The sequence below is a fragment of the Bidens hawaiensis genome, unplaced genomic scaffold (genome assembly GCF_021521415.1).
Source record: "Bidens hawaiensis isolate Kalapana, Puna unplaced genomic scaffold, B.hawaiensis_p1.1 tig00000636_1, whole genome shotgun sequence".
NCBI lineage: Eukaryota > Viridiplantae > Streptophyta > Magnoliopsida > Asterales > Asteraceae > Bidens > Bidens hawaiensis.
Window position 1 is genome coordinate 4926382 of NW_027491038.1, and position 6000 is coordinate 4932381.

At 32.4% G+C, this 6000-nt stretch overlaps 1 long non-coding RNA gene across 2 annotated transcripts; it reads right to left on the reverse strand.

Annotated features, from left to right (window-relative positions):
* Positions 1–4305: 4305 nt before the first annotated feature.
* Positions 4306–5023, reverse strand: LOC143529459 (uncharacterized). 2 transcript variants are annotated; one of them, XR_013134662.1, is made up of 4 exons: positions 4920–5023; positions 4712–4837; positions 4531–4647; positions 4306–4393 (listed from the first exon to the last, which is right to left on the reverse strand). It is a non-coding gene; the product is annotated as an uncharacterized LOC143529459 (long non-coding RNA). The 2 variants fall into 2 exon arrangements; XR_013134661.1 differs by lacking the exon at positions 4920–5023 and having other exon boundaries at positions 4712–4844.
* Positions 5024–6000: the final 977 nt, after the last annotated feature.

Sequence of the window (6000 nt, forward strand, 5' to 3'; positions counted from 1 at the left end):
AATACTAAATCATTTAAATAAATTAACATAAAATTAAAAATTACATTAAACTTCCAAATAAAAAATACATTAAACTACATTAAAAAAAATACATCAAATTAAAATAAAAAACATAAATAATACTAATAAATCTAAAACTCATTTATATTTTTCTAAAATTTTCGCTCGTCGATTGGCTACCCGAACCCGCAAAAATGTTTGTCATCGGGTTGGGTCTCCGGGGCGGGTTGGGAACCCGAACCCGCAAAAATGTTTGTCATTGGGTTTTGGAAACCGGGCACCGCATTTGGCATAGAGCTTTGTAGAAGTGCAATGTACGCGCCCATTTGCGGGTCATACATTTGTGGGACGGGTACGGTTGGCGTCGGGGCGGTAGATTGGTTCGGTTGTGGATTTTGGTTGCCTTGACGGACATATTGGCCGAAACCGAGAATATTTTGGTTGTTGTTTGGAAACATTTTGGTAGAAATTTTTGTGTAAAAGATATAAATTGGTATAGAAGTGGAAGGAGTGTGTTAAAAAAATGAGTTTGGTTTGTTTATATAGTATAAATATAATTAATATAATTTTTTTTTAAATTTCCAACGGCTCCAACCCACCCCAACGGCTATTTTTTTGATATGTGTGCCACCATGCGCGTTTTGTATAAAACGCAGCCCAAAATCAAGTTCACATAACGCAGGGGGGGCGGTGTACCCCACGCGTTTTCAACATAACGTGGCCAACAACGTGACCACTACACCCGGTCTAACTTCGTTAGTGTATGCTAGCATGAATGTCTACATTCCAAAATGCTTCTATACCCCCCCCCCCCCCTCCACCATTTTCAAGTTCAGTACCATGACAGCCAACGACAGATTCAGTGTTGGGTCAGGGGAGCGTAGACACTCACTCAAATCACAAATTTATGTTATAAAATTTTAATACATTAAGCACAACAACCCATGTGCTCTATCATTACTATTTTCAATGCCCAAACCCAACATTTTGAACTCAGCTTTACAAATTCTAAACTTTATTTTGTTTTGAAAATTAACTATTAAGCCCAAATTGCTTAATTGTCTAACAACATCATAAATTGAAAGTTTAGAATATGCAAGTTATACGGGAGTGAGAGATGAAAATGTTTTCACGCCTGATCAGATATATGTCGTTCAAGTTTTTTTTATTATCATTTCGGATTTTTGTTTTATTTTGAAATATAAGATATGCTCATCAATTGTTTACATTTTTTATTTTGATTTCACTGTTCACGTGTTTCTTGAAATTCAAAAGGCATGAAATTTTTTTGTTGTCATCTAAGGAACAATAACATTCTAGCTAATTTAGAGCCTAATATGACTATTATAATAACTAGACCGAACTATGAATTTATTAAGGGTATCATTTTTTAATGATTAATAATTCTACACTATTTAAATAATGAAAAAATGCACCTGCGGGTGTTATGAAGGAGGCTATAATTGACCGTTTTTAAAAGACAAAATCACGTAAAGTTCAATTATAATATTTATTTTGTTCGTTATGTTTAATGAATTTTTTTGGCTTAAATTTCTATACATATATAGTTTATTTAATGTAACTTTTTTACCCGACCCATCTTAGGTTGACCCGTGTTAGTTTGACCATACCCATTTTAGTTTAACCTTTTTTGACACTCACTGACTAAAATTTCTGGATCACCACTGATGACAGCCACACCATAACCATCACATCGATCACCACGGACACCACAGCCCCCGGGGTGTGCATCAAGCCCAAAATTTCAAACCGAAACAAGACCCGATCTTACGGCTCAGTTTTGGTCTTATATGTAATAAAAACCAAAACAAAACCGTATCGAGTTTCTTGGATTTTTATTTTTTATTTCTATTCTAAATAATTTATAAGAATTTAATAAATATGTAACTCATATATATATTTTTTTTCAATTGTATAATAATCCGTTAGTTATTAATTAGCAAAAGAAATGAGAAATAAATTCATTATTTTGGGCCAAACTATTTTTTTTTCCCCAAAAGTTTCAAACTATGGAAAAACCGAAAAAAAAAACCCATAACGAGAACCTTAAAAAAATCAAAAACCAAAGTTTTGATATTTGATTCGGATTTAACTCAAAACTGAATTAAACCGAACCATGCACATCTAACAGTACATCGTTGAAAAACTGTTGTTCAATTGTTATCTTACTTTTCAATCTTAGTGCATCATTATTTGTAGTAATGAATCCAACAAGTTATAAGTAGAAGTGGAAATGTATAGGATTATTATTATAATTATTGGTTTGTATTATTATTATTAGACATTTTAACCTCTTCCTAAACATCATCATCAACGCCATCAATGGATAACAATCATGCTCATCCATCCCCCAGCCACTGTCATATCACATCTGTCTATATATAATTCTAGCTTAATTATACTATTACTTGTAGGAACCGTTCGTATATACGATAAACACAAAAACAATTTTATTATATATTCAATACAGAAACGAAAGGAAAGCAGTAAATTACAAGTACAAATACAACTAAATAAAGAAATACACAACAAAAATACAATTAAAATGTAAGACAAATAATAATAATAATAATAATAATAATAATAATAATAATAATAATAATAATAATAATAATAATAAAAACTAGCTAAGGATTATGTTTGACATAGGGCCCTTAAAACAAATTTCGAGTCTCCTAGTAGAACTCGTTTGTTTCCAGGATACAACAACCAAAGTAGTTGCTACTATGATCAGAATTGAGCCAACACCCGAACGCATTCGTAGAAGTTGCAGAAAGAAAAGATGTTGAGAGTAAGAAACCTTAGTGTATGCTCTATGTTTTCTTTTGTTGCATCTTTCTAAAAATTCTAATAAGGAGTCCTTAGTATATAGAAATTGTTACAGTTTCAATTTCAAACTTGTCTGTTAAGTTAACTAAAATCAACACGAAGACGATGTTGCTAAACAAGAGTTCGCGAGGAGTTAGAGTGTGTAACTTTGGGAACCCACTTGAGTGTGGCCTTTTCATAATTATAAAATCGGAGCCCTCCCATATATAAGCCACAATCTCTTTTCTGTTGTGGGATAAATTCCCACATTAAGTTTGTACAAGTTCTCATCTTCGACTCAAATATGAGAACTTATACACACTTAATGTGGGCCTCAATTTCTCATTCATCTTAGCTTTGATTTGATCATAATTTGATTCGTTGTAAAGACCTTACATCATAGAACACAAAATCTCAAATAGTACTTATATTAATTTATACTAATTAGAGAATAATATAAATATATTTGTCCGAATCTATGGAAAAAACACATTTACACTTGGCTTTTTCCACAACTTAGGTGCTTTTGAATTTATTAGTTGTATTCAAGATTGTTTGTTAAACCACTTAGGTGCTTTTGAAACATCATAGTCTTCACCCTCATCCGTTGTCAACCCTTCATCATCACCTCCCTCACCCATTCATCTATCTATATCTATATCTATATCGTCAACGCTTTGCTAACGAACGAAATCACGTAATTCATGTGACCTTTAAAAGGTTATGACAGAAAACCAGTATTAGCAAAATTCAAACCACAAGCCTCAACTAAAGGAAAAAAAATCAGGTGATTGTAAGTGTATCATCCATTGAATGTTTCATCAAGCCATCTTTTTCCAATCCTCATAAGAAGTTTACTATTACCACAAAATGTTAATAGTTAATCTTAACTTTTGATCTAATTTAATCTTTTGACTATAATCTTATTCTTTTGCATCCATTCCGCCACCCTCACTTCATAGACCCACCCACCCACACATTCAAGTTATAATCGTAGACAACTTATTCCTTACTCCACACACGTGACATTATTTTGGTATTATATCCTCTCAATATTTTAGTACTGAGTCAATGCTATAATTAGTAAATTTAATTGTAAATCATAAAAGTTTATCTGAGCTTGTTCGCGGACATGTCTAATATTTTTGTTGTCTTAAGTTTGCTTCAAAATAGGGATCCATGTTAAGAACGATAAGTGAATAACATGTAAACTTATTTCTTGGCGGGGATGAGAACGCAGAATGAGGAACAAGGATGGGATTAGTAATCCACTATATAAACTCAACTACAAATAGTAAAAGACCGAGAATTCAGAAGACACATAAAATAATATATTATCCGTTCAGAAGACATCATCATTGCCTCGTTTCTTATCGTGTGAAAGAAAATTTGGAAATGGAGATGAATTGTACGTGTTGAGATATACGACGTATGCAACTCATGTACATTATGTGCAGCCCGGTTTTCCTTTTATATATATATACACCATAATGTGTACGCGATCATAGTATAGCATAGTAATAAATTCAATAGCTTAATCCAAGGATTAAAGAGGAATCCAGCCCTGTTAATCATGGAAAATAGAGAAATGTAAGAACACATTATTCAATGCTATATGCAACTATTCACATTTTACCTCACCTTTTTAACTATCAAATACAACATATTCATTTAATGACCTTAACTAAAAGAAAATATTACCTTAATTAGCCCGGATTCAGTACCACATAAAATCATGTCATTGGCTGTAAGCATGCTTGTTATCTTGCTGCCTGCTGATAACCTTCCAACTCTATGTTGTGTCCCTCTTAACCAAATCTGCTATTTATAAATGCATTATAAACAAGTTATCATAATTATCTAAAGCGGTTAAATCACGCACCTCTAGGTTGCTTGATGAACAATTGGTGTTTAAGTATATGAAGTCTTCAACTACACTCATTGCTACAACATTTGCTCCTTTTTCTGGTACTATAGACACTTGAGCCTTGTGTTATCTTCTCAAATCCTGCATTAATCACTTAATTAGTAGCATGCCTATAATAATAATTGATTAATTAATTAATTAATAATGTTATTCTCATCTAAACCTTAATTCTTGATCCATCTATATATGCAGGTACTTGCGACTATATAACCAGTCTTTATAAAGTGAGATTGAACTGATTGGCTTGTTTTGCATTCTCCAACTCTTAAACGGACATTTGATTTCTTGTTGTCGGTTGTTTCCAGTAAAACTCCTGTAACATATATTCATAAATTTAATAAATATTTTACGTGTGATGATTTCTTTGAATTTTAAAAAATAAAATAAAGAAAGACATGCTTGAGTCCATACACCCTATGTAAACTTTCCCTTGGCTAGCCCTTATGCATTTCACATGCTTGTTCTTGCAAACATCCTTCACCTTTCGAGATGAATCAAATACCTGCATAAAGTTACCTAACTACCCTTTCTTTTGAAATAATTTGAAAGTCTTATATTCTCATTTAGTAGGGCTTGTAAGCGAAACGAGAACATGATATGTTCATGTTCATTTGTTTATCTTTAACCAAAAACAAACGATCGATTAATTGAACGGATTTTTCTTGTCCGTGTTCGTTCGTTAAGAAATTGAATGTGTTCATGTTCGTTTGTTAACAGTAGAAATGGACTGTTTACGACCATAGACGAAGAAGAAAAGTCAATAAAACTAATGAACACAACCAAACGAATGTTCACAAACAAAAATGAACGAACAAGACATGTGTCCATGTTTGTTCATTAATTAAATAAACGAACCAAACACTACCCGGCTGCTTTGATTGTCTGATTATTGCAATTTCAAACAATGAAAATAATTACAAACATTATCTGATTCTAATTATTCAAATCACATAATAGGTTATTTTCAAGTGCCTGTGCTTACACCCCTGTCAAGTACCTTCATTTTCTGGCTATGTGTAACTGCAAAAATCATTTCACCAAAAGTTTCCAGACTTTGAATGAAGTCTTTGGTTGTTATTACTTCAATACATTCGATTTTCCTTTCAAACATTTACCAAAGCTGCAGTTAAGAAAACATATAAACAACACATTACACATCCATGATTCAACCAACACAATGACACAAAATCTTGATTTACCCTGTTTGTTTATTTGCAGATCCACTCAAGAGGCATTTTTTTCGT